Consider the following 20769-nt stretch of genomic DNA (forward strand, 5'->3'; position numbering starts at 1 on the left):
AGACTGTGCATACTAAGAATCTCGGTCCTCCCTGTGACACCTGAAAATGCAAAATAGTAAGAGCCAGCACTGGCATAAGGCCAACTTCATCTCACGATAGCAGCAACAAATATCCTCGTCTTGAAGAATAACATTTCCCGCTGCAAAAGTTTGAAAGACAATAACACTTCAAGGCCAACAAACAGGTCCTACTGGTCTTGAGCGACGAGATCCCAGTAAATCACGTTGAATTCAAAGTAAACAGGAACTGGGAAAATAACCCAAGTGGTCAGCCAGAAGCAGGATTTGTTTGTTTACTGGATTCATTTCTGGAAACTGCAATCGCCGGTATCTGTTGAAAGTACTAGTTGCGACAATACTGTGATGGCACTTAACGCATTTTTGACATTTATATTTACAGTATTAGCGTTCTGTAATCCGAAGCTGTTAATATTAGTTTGACATGACTTCAACTTTTCATCATCATCCGTAGAGTGAGGAGGCCTCCGCTGCACTCAAACCTCATCCTGGAGTTTATGCTTTCTTGACTCAATGCATAAACAGAATGGGATTCAGTCTTTCATAAAGGGACTAAGATTCTGGTCTTGAGCGACGAGACACCTAGTAAATCAAGGCAGCGATAGACAATGTACTCAGAGAGAGAGAGAGAGAGAGAGAGAGAGAGAGAGAGAGAGAGAGAGAGAGATGTAACACTTCTTAACCATATGGTAATATTATTCTCTAATAGGGTCCCTTAGTAGGAAAGAATCTTAGTCCCTTTAATGAATACTCTTAATCCTATTCTGTTTCTGCATTTGGCCAAGAAAGCATAAAAACTAAAATCAACAACTCCGGATTACATACAGTATTTTCACAACTATTTCCTACAGATATTATTTTCCCAGTTCCTATTTACTTTGAATTCCACCAGCAATCTCTTCCTTGGGAGTTGCGGCTTTTGGCGTATTCCTTCCCTTTGCCCATTCTTGCTCAGTGCAGACGTACCTATAATATAAATAGGGATCTGGTTGACCATTCCCCGAATCACTGCATTATGAACCCCTCGGGCGCTTCTGCATCTATGATCCATCGGAACAAGATCTTGGCTGAGTCCGCTGTTCTCAGAAACAAGTCCTCCGCGTCCGCGGTCACTGAAGAAGTTATCTCACACACCACGATCCCTACCTTGTCACCGAGGCATCTCCGACCAATCGAAAATATGTTGACAGGAAGTAAACATAATTCCGAAGAAGTGGACACGCCCCCGCCCAGTGCTACAGTGAAGCAAGATTCCATTCTCTACAGGTGCTGCTAGTTGGATCGAGCGCATCTTTTAACTAAAACACTTTTCCTAACCTGACAACATCTGTCCCGAGACATCTTTCCTTTCCGGCGGTGGCGGGAAAGAATGGGATACTTTCCCACTATGTCAATTTGAGAGAGAGAGAGACAGACAGACAGACAGACGACGACAGAGAGAGAGAGAGAGAGAGAGAAGACAGAGAGAGAGAGAGAGAGACAGAGAGATTCTACCCCGTCGACGCCATCCTCTAAATGGACTCGATCAAAATGTATTAATAATTAAGTCATTGAAAATCATGACGTCAGCTCTGAGTCAGGAATGAGACTTGATGGAGCGTGTTGCCTTCTAACTCTCGTCTTGTCTCAGGACAATACATTTGTCCAGATGTCTCGCATCGCGAATCGCCAATAAAAATATAAACGAATTTGTCTTTTTAGTTGTCTGTAAAAGAAAACTACTGATATGGTTATTTGTCCGACCGTCCGCCCTCAGACCTTAAAAACTACTGAGGCTAGAGGGCTGCAAATTGGTATGTTGATCATCCACCCTCCAATCACCAAACATACTAGTCTGTAGTTTTTATTTTATTTAAGGTTAAATTTACCCATGATCGTACGTCTGGCACGACAACAACACAGACCACCAAGGCCGGCTGAAAGATTCATACAGCATTAAATGTTGTACAGAAAACTCGACTGTGCCGAAGAAACTTCGGCGCATTTTTTACTTGTGTTATTATTGTATATATTTCCAACTGTTTTGTGATGGTTAAATAAGCATTAAAAGGACCACTTCCACAAGTCAATCATTAAACCAGCTATCAGCAATAAAAGTTATGTTGGGTCTAACAGAATGATGACTTCAGACGATCTGACCTGGCCAGGCATTTTTGACGATTAAATATCTGCCCAGGTCAAGGTATTAGACACTTTCTTTAACGCTGCCTTGTTCTCATTCATTTTGAAAATGGGCTCAGATTAACGTTTCACAAATCATTATTGAATAAAGCTATAAGCTAAATAAGGACCATATGTAGCATTTTTACTCAACCTATCAATGACGTTCGTCCTCAACGTGTTCCCTGTACAGTACTCGTATTAGTTTCCATCAAAAATCATTTGATGATACTTGAAGCATCATGGCTGGGGCGAAATTGAAGGCAGCCTCCTTCAAACCCATCAATCACTTCGCTCAGGCTTTCCAGTGCACATGAGAGAGAGAGAGAGAGAGAGAGAGAGAGAGAGAGAGAGAGAGAGAGAGAGAGAGAGCATAACAATCCCGTTAGGAAATTGTAAGAATTTTCTGAAATCAAAACTGAAGTAGGAATTAATGATAATAGTTTACACAGTATTCAACAGGAATGATCAAATACTTTACTAAACAAGAAAGGCCTCTAAGAAAAAGAAAATATAAATTTCAAACATCCTTCTCGTGGTCAGGTCGGTAACGTGACCTTGTTCCGATATTCAGCAGGCGGGTTTGAATCCTGCTAGGCACGTGAGAATTTCTCCATATTCTTCCAGTTGGATATCTAGGGTCTTGCAGTGACAAGCGTATCCTAAAAGTGTGAAGAATGCAAGAAGTTAATAAGGCAACGAGGTTATTCCATTTCCATACGTATGTGGTGAAATAATGGAAAGGGATATTGTGTCCACGGCTAAGCCAGATAGCAAGGCGGAAGGGAATATGGATGGAGGTATAATAAAAAGGAATGAAAGTGTTTGCAGCTAAGGGCAGAAATGACACTGCAAAGTACCTTAAGTAATGACGACAGCTCACCGAGTGAGGTGCCCTGACAGCAATAACCAACCCCCAACCCCCTAAAGGTAGTAAAAAGTGACAAGTAGATTCTGGACAGTCAATGACTTGCAGAGAGGCACATTTCTTTAAGAGCTTTAATTACCATAATACCTCAATCACGACCCCAGGAGAACTGGTTAATCCGCAAGAAATAATGCAGACTAAAACACTTATGCCCTTTGGTGCAATGTGCAAATGTAGCATTCAGTTACGAGTACTGACTGAAAATTATCATAAACATAAACGCCTCTAAATTCCTCCCCAACACTGTGAATGGTTTTATGTATCAATAATAATAATAATAATAATAATAATAATAATAATAATAATAATAATAATAATAATATAAGTGAGGTCGAAGTCTCTGGATCATGGTACACTTGCAACTCATAATCTATGTCAAGGTTATGGAAGCTCCCTATTGTTTGACTGTTTCGTTGAACAATTAACACAATGGTAATGAGGGTTTTAATAACGAATGTTCTGAAATATTCAAGTGTGCTACAACCCCTGTTTGCTGCATGGAACATTCAGGCATCCTATTCTCTCCGTGGCCCTCTCATTAACATTGCGTGTCTTAACAAACAACACATACATTTATATATATATATAATATATATATATATATATATATATATATATATATATATATATGCAAATATACATGTACATATATGTATATATAGATGCTTATGTCAATGTCAATGTATGCATATATAGACATATATGCACCATTTATCAAACTTCTTCAGAATGGTAGGCGTTCTTGAGATTTCAAAATGAAGACTCAGAACACTGCTCGAGTCCAATTTCCAAAGCTGCTGCAGTATAGCTACCACACGTCATATGGATATCGCGTGACCTGACCTTTCGACCTTTGAGAGGGAAAGGGAGGAGGCGTAGGTGTAATGTCACACGAGAACTGCTTCAGCTCTTCTCGCTGCTGCTGCTGCTGCTTCTGCTGTGTGCATCGAATGCTCTCGTTTGAAGTGCGGGAGGTCGGTCTTGTCTCTCGGTGTGGGATGACAGGAGTGGGGAACTCGGTGCGGGAGGGAGGGAGGGAGGGAGAGGTTGAAAAGGAAGGGAGGATGGGATTTCTTGCATTTGAGGGGGCGCCACTCCCTTACCTGCCATTGTGTTAAAGTTGGGGTGCTGTTGCGTTCCTCGATCTGTAAGCTTGACCCAGTTTTTCTCGAGGCCGTTGGAACGGAAGTGGAAGGTGATTCCCGGAGATGCTAAAAAGGATGATCGCTTCTTCTTGAGACTCTCTCTCTCTCTCTCTCTCTCTCTCTCTCTCTCTCTCTCTCAGGGCGATTTCTTTCAAGTGGCCTTTTGGGATTAGGTGTCTCCGCGTCCGACGATTTCGAAGGAAAGTCGCGAGGGTCACAGGAGTCAAAAGAGCTGCACTGCCTCGGGTTCGTCCCACTGGTTTATTTGCGGTTTGTTTGTCTTAGGTATTTTGGCTTTCGTATACTTATGTAAAAGTTGTTAATATTGTAATACATTATGCCTGGCTATACGTTATGTACTTCTAAAAAATTGGATTCAAAAGTAGCAAAGTTTATACTAACGCCAGCCACTTCAAGTTTGGCTCCAGCACTGAATGGTGGCTGACGAAATTTGTGCCCGAGGCACAAAGTTCCGTAGCTTCTACTAAAGAAGAATATAGAGGTGGTAGTTGTAGCTGTAGTATATGTAGTAGGTTTTCTCTTGATAATAATAGTCTTCACTCGTGACTTAATAAGTATGTCACGCCTCGATTATTTTCGTTTAACGATACAACCAAGGTCCTTTAAATATACTCCGAATATATTTAAAGGGTCTTGGATGCAACTAGGCTGGCAAATGACAAACTGAAATATTTCTGTTCGATCCTAAGAACAATGCACTCAATTCAGTACTTTTGCCTCGAATGAGACTATCTCTGCCGGTAGCGTTCATTAATTGTCTGTTGGCCGTGGTATGTTACCAGCTCATATCCAGTTTCTGACCGTCATTCATAAATGCTTCAGTCTGCTCGGCGCAAGATCTAAAAAGAACATCCAAACAAGCCCGGTTTTTTCTCCTTCTTTACCCACATCTGCCTGACCTTTTCTATTTGAAACTGTGCTTAACTTTCGAAGCCATTCAAATCCTTTCCACAAATGACCGCAAATCACTTTCCAAATGTGATCTTAAAACATGGCCTCAGTAGCCAATAGAATGGAATATCAAATTTAGACCAAAGGCCCTATGAGAGCATCCAGCGCTGAAAAGGAATTTGAGAGTAAAGAGGTTTTAAAAGTGAAATAAGATTATGTACAATATATAAAACTGTTCGAGGTTTTTCGACTGATAACAAAAAAAATTTTTATAAGCTTAATGTACTTTCTTCACAACGTACCATTATGTTTTTGTTTTATTCTACGTCTCATGTTTTCCTCAAAATATTTAAGATTATACCTCCTTAAGGATAATCTCGCATATTATTATCATCACCATAAATGCTCAGTTTCCAATGGTTTATTTTTACGTAAGTTGTCAAGATGATCTTTACAGTAAATCTAGATATAGTATCTTTTATGCCCTGTCAGCTGTCATTCACTTAATTTAAGCCTTGGATACAATTTCACGAACGTTTTCTCCTCGGTAGTTTCATAAAATAAATGTCCGAAGTACCACTGTGAATCTCATCCAACGAAGAAGACAGGAGAAGGCATCGCGCATGTTGGCTGCCATGACGAGAAGCTTGTTCGAATGTTTGCTCACAGCAACTCACACCACTAATTGCGCTTGTTTAATCAAGATTTCGTTTTACGAGCTGGTGAGGGATTACTTATCTTGCGGCGATCGACATGAATTTGTTTTGCCGATTTATAGCGATCTTGAATCAACGTTGGGACCGAGTCAATCTATTTTGAAATGCTCAACACTCGGGAGAATTTTGAATTAAGATTTTATTTTTAGCCGCTTATATTTGGTTTTTTGAGGTCTGAATACTAATGTAACCTGTCTCTATATTAGTAACGGAAAGACTTTCGGCTTTAGTTCTTAAGTATATATAATATTTGCTGATCTATTATTTATTACTTCATATATAGTACGTAGTTAAGGTCGGAGAGTCCTCCATATCACTACGATTAAGTTTGGCGGTAAAATAAATTTAAGGAAACAAGTTGCGTACAAAAATATTAAAATGTTATTGTCTATTTAACTACCTACAAGACAGCCGCCTAACGCCCAAGTAACCTTTACATTGTCGCAACTACAAATGAAATGGCACAACCACTTATTCATCAAAGTGTTGCTAATTTTGCTTTCCAAAGAAATACAAGCGCAAGCACTATTTTAAAGAATGGGAATCGCTCATTTTTTTGGAAATACAGCGGTCATTATATTACAAACACTGTTATACCCAATTAATCTAACTGGCCCTCTGATCATAGATTTAAAAGTGACTTAATGAGTAGCCCTGTTCTGAAAAATGGAGATTTTCCCGTTGGCGACGATAATACCAGGGTAAGTCGATGGCATGATGACATTTGGGGGAAAGGCCCTGACGCCGGGACCGGCACCCTAAAGTCATTCACTGTCACAATCCTCAATATAAAAAAGTTAACGAGAGTGATTTCAAAAATTCACCAACACTTCCTGCGCCTTATTTTCTCCTCTAGGGTCAAAAGTTGGCTTTTCCTTGTTCCAACCAAGTCATTCCTGCTCAAGTTCGTGTGCGATGTGACCAACGCCACGAGAATATGCGCACATTACTACTGGTAAGAATAATACTAAAAATGACAGCCTTTTGTAAAAATGAATTCACAAGCTTATGCAAATTAACTTATCGTTTCTGAGGAAAGGACTTGTTTGTTTTAGGAGGATTTGGTAAAAAAATCAGCCGTGGATTTGTACGAAAATCTTACCATAGGTGGACCTCATGACTGGCAATGAAGGATTAGTGAGGAAGATCTCCGGACTTGGATGAGGGACATTTTGGAAGGATGGAGGAGGTGGGGGGTGGGGGGCAAGGGCGTGGGATTGCACATCCTTGCTAAAGGTATGCGGTCTGCAAACTCTCCTGGTTGTGCATGTTCTCCCCAACTTCATTGCCAGTCATGAGGTCCACCTATGGTAAGAAATCCTCCTAAACGAACAAGTCCTTTGTCTGAAGTAAATTATGGTTTAGTGAGTACATGCAATCAAACGATTTGACTTACAAAAGCTGAATTCTCCTGCGAAAACTTACATCACTTGAGCACAAGAAATAAAAGTCCCTTTCAATAAGGTCACAGCCTCTATCGGTTTCTCATCTTACTGGAATTGGCTTCTAAACAATCTATAAAGACTAAACATATAATTTCACGGCTACACATAAAATATTATGTAAGTTATAGCATAAAAGTAAACTGAAATGGAATTCTGAAGCAAAAATATGGGAACAATATTTAACAGGAATAATATTTTACAAACTTATAACCCCAACACTGTAAAATTTTGGAAATTGGCTAAAAGTCAGTTCCTTTAAGTCTTTCAAATCTTCAAAAGCAGTGAATGTTCAAGTGGACCCTCAGCTTCGAAGGATTTCTTGACGGTACATCCAAACAAACCTTCCCTCATATGAGGTGGCTGGCTACCTTGCATGACCCCCGTCCTCATTCTGCATTCACCTATCATTCATGCATGCTGGCAAGTGGACCGACAAGACGATTTTCCCAAAGAAATCTTCAATTTCCGAAAATTCCTTTCCGGAGACCGGATGTTTCCTCAACTAAAGCTTCCTAAGATTTTATTTTATTGGTTAGTCGATTAAATCTGCCACGTTAAGGTCGGAAAGTACTGTAGTGTTTAGGTTATTCAGAGAGAGATGAGGAGGAGGAGGGAGAGAGAAGGACGGAGGAATTTTTTTTTTTGAGAGGAGAGAATCGCGAGGAGATTGACAAGATGATCGAGAGAGAGAGAGAGAGAGAGAGAATTTTTAATATCCTTATGTCACGGTCACTTCAATAATAACTAGCGCTACTACTGATAACATCACTGGCAACAATTAAAAAACATAGTAGCTCGAGTCTTGAAATGGAGAAACAAATCCACACTTGTTTATGCACTGTAAATATATTTAAAGATAAATCTGTACCGAGAGCTTTCGGGATTGAGAAGGGGAATCGAATAGTTTCCCGAAGGCTTTCTGCACAGATTGACCTTTAAATACACGTATACATACACATAACTGTGGATTTGTTTCTCCCATGGCAACAATTTTCATCACCCACGCAGGGTGTTCATGATACTAACGATTCCAGCCACGAAACGATGAGCCTTGTGTCCACTTGATCATCTCCATGATCTTCCTGGATGAGTTCTGGAGCCCCTCCCACCGGCCTTCCTTCAGTTCAACAATCAACAAGAGAGGCCCCGTTTATCCGTAAGGTATGATGAATAACTCGTTCTGCAACACCAACACATTTTTTTTTATTATTATTACACACGCCTTTCATTTCTTCTTGTGGTCGAACACAGCATTATATGTGTGGAGACTCAGTTTCTTCTAAATTAAGATTTGTGAACAAGCAAATTCCAGCACAAATTAAAATACGTCAGTAACAATGTGAATCGAGTAAAAAAGTTAAGTATAGCTTAGTTTAACCAGACCACTGAGCTAATCAACAGCTCTCCTAGGGCTGGCCCGAAGGCTTTGATATTTTTACGTGGCTAGAAACCAATTGGTTCCCTGGCAACGGGACCTACAGCTTATTGTGGGATCCGAACCACATTATATCGAGAAATGAATTTCTAATCACCAGAAATAAATTCCTCTGATTACACGTTAGTAGAGCGGAGAATCGAACATCGGACTACAGAATCGGTAGGCGAGCACATAACCCACTCGTCCAACGAGGAACTGAACCGATTAAAACTCAACGCATCTCTATAGAATTTACAATTAGATATAAGATTTAGGCCAAAGGTCAAGCAAATGAAATCGAGAGTAAAAAAGTTTGACAGGTGTAACAGGAGGAAAACCTAGCAGTTGCGCTATGAAACAATTGTAGAGAGGGTTCAGGAAAGCAAGTACGGAGAAAGATAATATGAACGGAGCTACACTAAGAGGAATCGAAGAGGTTGCAGCTAGGGGCCGAAGGGACGTTGCAAAGATCCTTAAGTAATGCCTACAGTGTACCGCGAGGTGCACTGACGGCACTACCCAAGTACATGGCACGCATCACTGAAGTTGCTGCTCGTGAACGAATGAATCTGACGTCTGTAGATCTTATTCACCGAAGGAGATGGGCCAGAAATTCCAACAAGTCAAAATTAATTCAGAAATCAAAACGACGCATCTAGAAGTGATGCTTTGCTCTCCGGTTTTCCACCGTGATTGACATATATAATGCAAATCTGATATTGCACACAGCTGTAGGCTCTCGACCCGTGAAACTGATTTACAATGAATCTGGCTAGTACTTGGATGAGTAGCAGAGAAACTTCGGTTCGGAGTCTGATGTAGTCGACGAATAAAGCATCATTTCTCTTGGCTCTCCTTTCCTCTAAGATTTTGTTGTACTAAAAATGGGATTAATTATTGGTAGATTTTGTGTGAATACATAAAAATAAATACATGAAGTGACCTTACCATTTGTTATTATTATTATTATTATTATTATTATTATTATTATTATTATTATTATTATTATTATTATTATTTATAATAATAAATGGTAAGGTCACTTCATGTACTTATTTTTTATGTACTCACACAAAATCTACCAATAATTAATCCCATTTTTAGTACAACAAAATCTTAAACAACCCAGTGCAAAGGAGCATAGCGCACCTGATAAAAAAACTATATTTCTTAAGATTTTTTTTTTAATTTCCCATCTTTTATTACCTAAAAATATTCTCGGCTTGTTATTACCATGACAGTTTCAACTTCTAATAACTTCACGCGCAATAGAATGCAGAGTGAAGGTCGCGATAATTCTTACAATCGAAACATATAAAGATTAGAGCTCAGCAGATTCCCGAAAAGCCTCAATTCAATTTCAATCTTTCAATAATCTACAGCAGATTTCTCTCTAAATCAGTGTCACTTATCATTGGCACATTATGCTATGGATAAACAAATGGCCACTTAAGATGTTGAGAACGCCTCCTTCAATTAATTTAACAAAAGCTTCATTATCGATACGAAAGGAACTTACATTTATCAAACGAATGATAAAGCGTTTTTTAACTAATTACATTGATTAAAGGTTTCCCCATCAGTGACGTCAATGTAGGCTAAATAAAAAAAATAGTGGACAACAGGTCACAGTGACAGTGAATAAAAAATAAACCCCGACGTGAAAATATCTTCCTTTCCTCCTAATTTTACATGAGAGAGAGAGAGAGAGAGAGAGAGAGAGAGAGAGAGAGAGAGAGAGAGAGAGAGAGAGAGATTTGTCAGCGTCCATGACTAAAACAAAATTAACCTCAGGATTCCACTTTGGGAATCTCTCTCCTCTCTCTCTCTCTCTCTCTCTCTTCTCTCTCTCTCTCTCGTGAACTGGAATCTTAAAACTTCCTTACATACTGGCCAACTTTTTCCGTGTTCAAAACTATAGCTCATATCAAGCAATTTTGAAGTAGATTCGATGGAGTTTGACGCCTAGAAAAACCAAAAATAATCCAAATCACGAATAAAAAAAATTAAGAAAACAAGTAAACCGGGGTTAACTCTGGAGGATCCCTCTTGAATGACATCCCTAACTTCCTCCACCAGCGTTTACGGATTCTACCTGGAACATGAGAGAGAGAGAGAGAGAGAGAGAGAGAGAGAGAGAGAGAGAGAGAGAGAGAGAGAGAGTGAGTTTATCAGCTAGCTCTCTTTTGTCATCACTTTGAAAATCTCTGAAATAACCCCCACTTAAAACATCATTGAAGCCACTAGAGACCTACTTATACCACATAAAAAAAAATTACAAACAAGAATGCTTTATATAGAACCAAACTCAGCGGTCGGACAACGTTTAAGCAAACAAAATAAACAGCCCCAGCCAAATATATTCTAACGGTTTACCTTAACTGTCAACAGAACATTAGAGCTGACAGAATCTCACAAAAATATCTCCGGTGGCCTTTAAATAAATACAAAAAAGAAAATTGTCCGTGTCACCTTAGCTGGAAGATATCACGTACCCACAAGCCAAAGAACCCCTTTTTGAACATCACTGGTGTTTCGTTAGCTGCTCCTTCCTACCTGCGAGGCTTATTCTCTCCGAGTTAGTCTCCTCCTGAAGTTCAACAGTTCCGCATGACTGGCTCCCACCACTTCGCCTCGTTGTAGCTGTGGGCATCCGAATTGCTGTCAGACGTTTCTCTCGGGTTCTGGCGAAACGCTGGGGCTACTGAGGACTTCATTTGTTATCACGATATGCAATGAACCTTGCGTCAATATAACCAATTTCCTCCAACGCGCGCACTAGAGCGAGTGGACTCTCGAAAATTCCCTTCTTTATGAACGTTCAACTGAGTTCTCTCTAAATCATCATTTTGTAGTCTCCAACCCACTGTTAACATTCCTTAGGCCTATTATACCCAAGCCTTCACAGCGACAAAGGGGTTTCCGTCCCCTCTCTTCGGACGTGTTCAATCGGCCACAAACAACAAAGGCGAGAGAAGATTTACGAGTTACAGAAAACGTTCCCTCTGTGTCCTTTATCCCCTCTCGTAACCCTCTCACCTTCCGGCTTCACCGCCCAATACCTTCAAACCCACAGCGGCGTTATAAGCCTCGTGAACACTCTTTCTCATAAAGTCTCGGGGCTCAACTCGGGCTTCTTCTTCAGTCAACACTTCGTACTTGATGGCCGGTGAGCCGGCACAAAGAATGCCTGAGTGAATGACACGGTCAACCGATTATTCTTAGAACTGGCTATATTAATAACAATATGATGTCTCCATATTTGCTATTCAACAACAATAATAACTATAAAAGTATCGGTAATCGCTAAATTTCAGATAATAACTGGGCGTGATCATAGATAGCATTTTACTCTTCACAGCGCATCAGCCATAATGATCATCTTGATATATATATATATATATATATATATATATATATATATATATATATATATATATATATATATATATATAAATAAATTAGAAATGTCCGGATGCAAACTGAATTCACACTCAATTTCCTTCACATGTTGCTGTTTATAATATCACAAACTTCAAAGCTACTGGCCACCAGTTAAGCTTTGTATTTTAAACAAGATCACTCCTTAACCCACTGAGAGTTCTTAAGTACATCAACTACCTTGTCAAGGCGACTTATTTATCAAAGTTGTTCACGTGAGACAGCGATGCTAAGTCTTTCAGATAATGAGGCGGTATCTACCATAAACTAACTTCAAAGGAGGAAAAATTTAACTAAAAATTCCCTCCCTTTTCTTCACTTCTTATACATACAACTATATAGCGGTGGAAGAAGGAGTGGGGGAATAGGAGGTGGAAGCAAGAGAGGTAACCAGGGGATACATTGGATACATTAGTCAGAGGAAGGGCTAACCAAAAGGAGTGGTGAGTAACACGGACTGTGTCGTGTCCAGCGTCATGGTTCCAAACCCGGCAAGAAATCATAATAATCTCGTGTCATCAGTGAATATACTATACACAAACGGCTCGACTCAACTCGAACGAGAGGTGGAAGACGAAAGGATAAATAAACGCTGAGTCTAAAGACGACAAACTTGATGGTCATCTTTGCACCGTTACCTTTCGTAAAGACTTGTTTCTGTAATAAGAGAATTGTGTACGATAATAAGAGGAGCCCAGTAAGTTTATGTATACACGGTCAGCATACTCATTGGCATCTGCTAGTCGTGTAGAGAAACGGGTAAAAAATGCGTCGAAGAAACAATCGAGTTTTCTATACACCGTATAATCAAGGCCACCGAAAATAGATGGTATAATTAACCAAGACCCGGTGGTGGCCTGTCCTATATCGTTGCCAGACGCAGTATGGTTAACTTTTACTTTAAACAAAAACTACTGAGGCTAGAGGGCTGCAATTTGGTATCTTTGATGACTGGGGGGTGGATGATCAACATACCAATTTGTAGCCCTCTAGCCTCAGTAGTTTTTAAGATCTGATGACGGACATGAAAAGTGCTGAACGGACAGACAAATCCATCCCAATAGTTTTCTTTTACAGAAAACTAAAACGGGGAGCGATAGGTTGACAAAGCGCTGTTTAATTTGGAAGTGTTAGGAGGGAAGAGGACAAGACCTACAAGTACAGAATAAACATCCCTGAAGCACAACAGCTCGTTTTAAGACAGACGTGAACGGCACAGTGTGTGTGTGTGTGTGTGTGTGTGTGTAGGGGGAGGGGGCGTTGTTGACTCAATGCGAATGAACCTGTGTAGGTGCATTAAGTATATGGTAGCTAATGGTGTATATTCGCCCACTATTCGCCACTTAACGTACGAAAGCGGCAGTGTCCGTTGCATTTTTTTCTCCGTAGCTGCTCCCTGTTAGGAGTAAATAGACTTATACGAAAAACAGACAACTATCATTGTCTATTTTGAAGTGTTAATTAAAAAAGGCTGTACGTACAAATTTTAAAAGCACTATCCATTTAAATATCATTATTGATATAAAATGTAATTGAAGGTAACATACAGTAACATTAATATATCCTTACTGGCATAACCCAACAAGCCATCACATCTCATCGAAGCAAAATCTGCAGACACAGACAACATTAGGTAACAAATGGTGAAATGTGCGGGGAAAAAATGAAAAATTAACTGAGAATTTAGCTCTGGGTGAACATCTGTACAAAGGCAAACTTTAAAAACGTTAAGAATCTAAGCTGAAACAAGGCACCGTTAATAAAGAATTTCCTTCTTTGTCCAGTATCGTCTTAAGGTGAGTGTACACTAGGCTTCACCCCACGCTGTATGCGTAAGACTTATCACCAACTTCTCCCAAATTCTTGTTAGCCCCACCTACTGGAGTGCTCATCAAGAGTACCCCACACCACTAACTCACCCTAATGAGCCCTCCAGTAGGCGGGGCTAACAAGAATTTGGGAGGAGTTGATGATGAGTCTTATTAAGCATGCGGCGTGGGGTGAAGCCTAGTGTAAACTCACCTTTGGACTGCACATCCTGGGCTACATAAAGCACTCCAGTGCTGCTAAGACTTCTGAGTGGGATCTGAGAGCGCATTTCCATTGGCTTAACTCTGCAGATTATTGCATTTTTCAATTAATTATTCAGCTCCGCATTTCTCAAGAAATTAATCAGCACCTCGATCACCGCAGAGGCTGCATGCTGATGCGTGGAATATCTGCTCACATAACAAAAAATAAAATAACCATAATAATAATTCTAGTCTTTTGTATATTTTCCTTTACTTTTCCTCCGATCACGGAAAGAAAACAAACGGTTTATTTTAATAGCGCTTTGACACCGATGTCATTTTCATGAACCTTTTCCCAATTAAGTTCATCTTCTTCTCTCTCTCTCTCTCTCTCTCTCTCTCTCTCTCTCTCTCTCTCTCTCTCTCTCTCTATCACAGTGTCTAAACAGACACCGGGTCAGATGCAATGACCAACTACATTCCTTGGAGGAAGTTATTCCAAAGGGAATGTGAATTCCATATAAAGTGGAATTTGTGGCTTAACATTAATAATCATAAAGTCATACGGTATAAGTGAAAAAATTAATATATATATATTATATATATATATATACATTTATGTATATGCATACATATACATGTAGGTATGCATGCTTGTATTGACGCGCTGCTGATTAGCCTTAAAAGTAAATGCAAGAAGTGAGTGATGGTGTGGAAATTTTACTGCACGAGGAGTTCAACCACACACAATTCAGCAAGTAAAGTATTATTAAATGATATGCTACTCTCCGATATGGAACCGTCCCCTGTCGAAGAAAACGCCTTACACACACACACACACACATATATATTATATATATATATATAATATATATATATATATATATACATATATAATTATATATAGAGAGAGAGAGAGAGAAGAAGAGAAGAGGAGAGAGGAATAGATGAGAAGGATAGATTCAGATAGATAGGTTACTTGTTTAAATCCGAAACTTAACAGCATCAAATCCACCGCTAACGTAAGACTGGCTGATGGTCTCCCTTTGGCAAATCCAGTGAAAACAAAATCAAATCAGCTCAGGAAACAAAAGCCTCCTTTCGAACCGAACCAAAAATAAGACCTGACATCACGGTAAAAGAGCCTCCATTAGTTACCCCATCAGGCTGCAGGGCCACTTGACGACGGATTCGATCCATTACATGAAACACAGAGGCGGGGTGACTTTCTTCGTCTGCTTCTTTGCGAACGCCTCTTAAAAGCACTTGGCGGGAAAGTAAAAGCGTCCGAATATACGAATATCAATAATCATACCAGTTGAAAATTACTCATAGTAGCATGAGTCTTGAAATGGTGACACAAATCCACAGTTATGTGTTAGTAGATGGGAAGTTTTCGGGAAATCCCGAAAGTATTCTATATAGATTTCTCTTTCAATGTATGTACATGGTATACGCAACTGTGGATTTGTTTCTTCAATACTATCAATGACTTGATCTTAGCTCAAAGCCACATACTGCAAGTACACCGTGCAAGTCAAATGGCTGCCATAATCAAACGACGATCCCGCAAATGAAACTTGAGAGAATCAGCTGCCTGTGCGCTTGGAGGTCCGAGTTCCTCGACGGAAGAGAAGAGACGAGAGCAACGAACAAACAAACCGAGTCACTGACAGAAGCAGACTTACTACCCATTAATCGTTAGGTCATTCTGCAATGTCTCCGATACCATAACACATCCCATTGTGGGAACTTCTTCACATACAAGATACTATGTGACACATGGAATAAACTGCCACCAGAAGTTGTAAACAGCAACAGTGTGGAAGAGTTTCAAAGAAAGCTAGACAAAATCATTAGGACACTGTGAATGCACAGTAAAACCTGCTCCTACAGACAAGTGAGCATACGATGTCTCCTCGGATGGACTAAAAAGTCTTTGAGACATCCTAATCCTTGTAACTCCTACTTCTTATGCTGTTTGCCTTTGATATCAAGGTGAAGATCATCTAACTAAAAATGCTCATGATGATGGGTACAATTTAAAAAAGAATAGTCATGGCGCTGGATGTGCCTATAAAAAAATATGTACCTTTGAAATGCTAGATGGAATGAAAACGACTCACGGAGCAAAATGCTCTAAAAAGAATGAATCGCAATACCAGATATTGTTGAGAAAAGAATACTCGAGATGCTGAACTTAGTGTTAAAAAAATACGAGCGATGCTAGATAGAATAACAAAAAAATACAATACCATCAGGATCACTTTGTATTCTTGTGCTCCCTGGCCATTTTCGGCGTAGTCACTCAGCTACTGAACCTGCATATCAACAAAGAATCCCAACATGATTCAACAAACCATCTTGGAACGATTGATTTGGCACCCACCTGCATGACAGTGGCCAAAGGCAAAATTTTAAATCAGTATCTAATTAACATAAAATTAAGGCAAAATGGATGAAATCTTTGAAAAAATACCAAAGAATCTTAATTTTGCGGGAATGTGGAGGGATATATATGTCTAGCACCATAAAAAGAAAAAGGTGGTGGTTCTCAGGGATGTGCAACATATTTTTGCGGCCTCCTTTATCACCACACATGAATGGCCAAAGTAGAAACATTTTTTACTATAAAAATTGTTAAACGAAAAAACCTGGAAACGCAATTTTTTTTTTTTTTTATTCCATGCACTTTTTTATTTGTAACCATTTGTGAATTACATTAAAAAGGCTATATTTTTCCTATCATTTTTCGATGAAATTGAGATACTAAAAATTCCAATTGCAATATCTCATGTATAATTTGAAGTATGAAGTTAAAAGTTACATTATATGGTGTATTTTGATATTCTACATATTTTCTTCTATGTATTATTTTCAAATAAATTAGTTTTGTAGTTTCATAAAGAACGCTACTTTTTTTTTGCGATGAAATTGGGATGCAACAAATTCTAATTGCAACATCTCCCATACAATTTGAGGTATGAAGTTAAAAGTTACACCATATGATGTATTTTGCTATTCTGCATTTTTTTTTCCTTCTATGAACTTCTCTCCTATGACTGACCGTTTTCTAGAAATATTAAATCTGACATCAACCAAATTTTGAATGTCCATAGCAGCCAAAATGTTTAAATATTTTGAGACGGGGACTGAAGCATTGGATGTTTTTATGATTCAATTTTTTTTCTGTACCTTGCTTTCATATGAATAACGGTTTCCTAGTTTTTTCTTAACCATTCTTATAGTAAAAAATGCTTCCATTTTGGCCATTCATGTGTGGTGATGAAGGAGACCGGAAAAATATGTTGCCCATCCCTGAGACACACTAACTTTTTTTTTTTTTTTGGCGATACTAGACACATATCCCTCCACATTCCCGCAAGTCAGGTTCTTTGGCATTTTTTCACAGATGGAACCTAATTTCATGTTACTAATGGACATCGTTTCTTAAAAGAATCTAAGTCATGCGGTTCTTTCAAGGACGCTTTTTCATCACATCGTTCTAGCAAACGTTTTTATAGTCTTCTGTTCGCACTTTTCCCATCACGTTATAAGTTTTCATTATATATTAATATATACTTGGGCAACCCCTGCACTCGCATATGTTAACTTGTCTGGTTATCAAGTTTCACACCATCATGATGTGAGATGACTATGCAAAAATTCCGACACTCGCTATCCACTCATTTCTGTAATCTAGTCTTGCAGTTTTTGAAACGCTTAGACGCCTAATCCCTCGGCTATGCCGCCCGCTGGTTAACTTGGAAGCAAACACTCTCTCCATAACAGCAGATTCCCACAAAGTATCGAATAAAAAAATACGTGATCATTCGGTGGTCGAAGTAGGTTTTGATAAAAGAATACATTCAATTTCCGAGACAACGGCTAAATTTAAGTTACCTCCCTACAATAAGAGCCACATCGAAAACACATTAGGAAATATATATATATATATATATAGATATATATAATTAATTAATATATCTATATATATAATATATCTATGTATATATATTATTCGGTGTTTAAAATGCGTTTTATCGAAAATGCTAATCTGTTTTAAAAAACTTATAGACACGCTAGGATTTTCTTACAATTAATCTTGTAAACAAAATAAAAGCGTGGGCGCCAAACATGGAAGGAAATGGTAAATACACACACACAGACATATATATTATAGGCTATATCTATATATAATATATATATATATATATATATTAATATATATAGTATATATAGATATATATATATATAGTATATATATATATATCCATTATATATATATATATATATTACATATATATATATATATATATATATATATATATATATCTATATATATATTCTTATCTCTTATAGCATTTCGTTTCATTTTCGGCGTCCACACTTTCATTTCTTTAGACATGATTAATTGTAAGAAAACCCTGGCTTCAAAAAATTTATTTTTAACTTTTTAGTGTATTTTAATAAAAAAAAAGTCTTTTAATTTTTCTATTTTATACTTTTTAGCATCCACAGAAATTGTAACCGATTTATGATTGTAACTAACGAAATTGATACCCTGTCGAGTCAAAGAAGGTTATTTACCGAGTCAAATAAAATCCTCAGATACTGTGAGAGGCCACTGTAGGGTCACTAAAGGTCACTGCTGACCTACTGATCATGTATGGTTGTATTGCCCTCGGGATTGAGTAACCATGCAAAGTTCCAAGTCCATCTGACGAAGGGAACAGGTCGAAAATTGAGTTACAAAATTTGACCAAGACAAAGAAACAAAATCCACAAAAGCAAGCTAAACAAAAGCTTTTATTGTTTGTTTGTATGGTGTTTTTACGTTGCACGGAACCAGTGTTTATTCAGCAACGGGACCAACGGCTTTACGTGACTTCCGAACGACGTCGAGAGTGAACTTCTATGAAAGCTTTTAAAAAACCAACATACCTCGCAAATACAGACTCGCCGAAATTAGACATTGTTCATACTTCAAACCTGAAACATACTAAATGCTATATACTGAAGTTCTCAAAGACTGATCAGGGTTTACAAAATAACTTCACTGATTCCCCAACCCCCTTCCATGCAAAATTCCTTCCATCTCTGATGCACGATAGAGCTCTGGTGATGAAAGTCTTTGAATAACTTACTTTTCTAACGATAAGGTGCTGGTATTTTATGAGGCTTATTCCATTCCCGAGGAATACCCCGTAACAGTGTTTCTTTTCATTCCTCGTTACCTATGCTTTGTGTTCATTCACCCTTAATAAAGAGGTTAAATCATTCGTTAAAATTATCGTGATTATAACTATGCAATATGAAAAATTCTACGAAATGGAAACTTGAAGATGCTTAGCCTACATCAAAATAAAAACAATTTTTCGGGAAATAGCCTACAAGCACTGATGACATCTATCGCTGCAAAGCCACCATGCAAAGAAATTAACATAACGCGAGTTCCACAAAGAAAATAATCCTCGAAAACCACGGGAGGCTCTTTGAATGACTACATAAGTCTAATGTACATCATCCCCGCCCTCGGCAACAGAGCCCAGCAGCTCCCAACAAAGCGGGCATGACAGCCAGGACGAGGTTTCTCTCTTCGTTCTTTCTTTCTGTAGTCCAGCTAAACGCGGGAGATTCTTCCTCTGGCCAATCAGAACGCCGTTCGCCCTGGCGTCACAGTTACGTCAACACACCTCCCGTTATTCCAAGCAGGAAGCCAGAAGGTTTGAAATTTAAGATAGTTTATTTCACTTCTAGAATGTGTTCATAGCGTCCGTCCACGTCAATGTTTTCGACGAATGCCACTGTTAAAAATGACGGCAAGAGGAGTTAAGCATGGGATGACTGATCATGCTCGGTCAATCCAGGAAAATTCCGCCCTAAATTCCATGAATCGGATGAAAGAACTGAATCCAGTTTCCTATTTGTACAACATATATAATTTCATTTCTATATAAAATTATGTTGAGGAAATATTTCTTTATTGCAATATATATCGCGATCACATAATCTGGATATACTTCCTCCTACATAATTATACTCACATGTATAAGATCGACATTGACGGATGTTAATGGACATACGGAAATAACGAATACCAAACAATAAATCGGGAAAAAAGTTGGAGAATTCATTTAATCACAAGCACGAACACAAGACGAGACCCCTATAAAAAGAAGTGCAAAACCTGCCCAGTCAGTATAAGAACCGTTATGGAACAGACCTCGGTATTGCAATGGGAGGGAACACGTTATGCCATCAGCAATGTATACAAGGCGGTCTAATACGATGAGATTGCGAACAGGGAGAATTGAGACACTACAAGGAAGGTAAAAAAAAATACAAACACTTGCCGGATATCAGTGACGACAAAAAAAAAAAATCGAAGTTTCGAAATGAAAAGCCAAAATGTAAGAGAGAAAAATATTTTCTTGAAGACCATCTGTTCATGCAGGGACAAAATCGTTACTAAAAGTTTTCACATTTTTCTTGACATTAATACAGGTAACAAAACAAATATTTAGACAAAAGCTGAAATACAAATTATATAAAACTATAGGTTGCAACTGAGG

At 38.6% G+C, this 20769-nt stretch overlaps 1 protein-coding gene across 1 annotated transcript in view; it reads right to left on the reverse strand.

Moving 5' to 3' along the window:
- The window catches only part of LOC135210913 (uncharacterized), a 350754-nt gene that overhangs the window by 321739 nt on the left and 8246 nt on the right, over positions 1 to 20769 (reverse strand). The window lies entirely within an intron of this gene.

This window comes from Macrobrachium nipponense, chromosome 4 (genome assembly GCF_015104395.2).
Source record: "Macrobrachium nipponense isolate FS-2020 chromosome 4, ASM1510439v2, whole genome shotgun sequence".
Classification (NCBI taxonomy): domain Eukaryota; kingdom Metazoa; phylum Arthropoda; class Malacostraca; order Decapoda; family Palaemonidae; genus Macrobrachium; species Macrobrachium nipponense.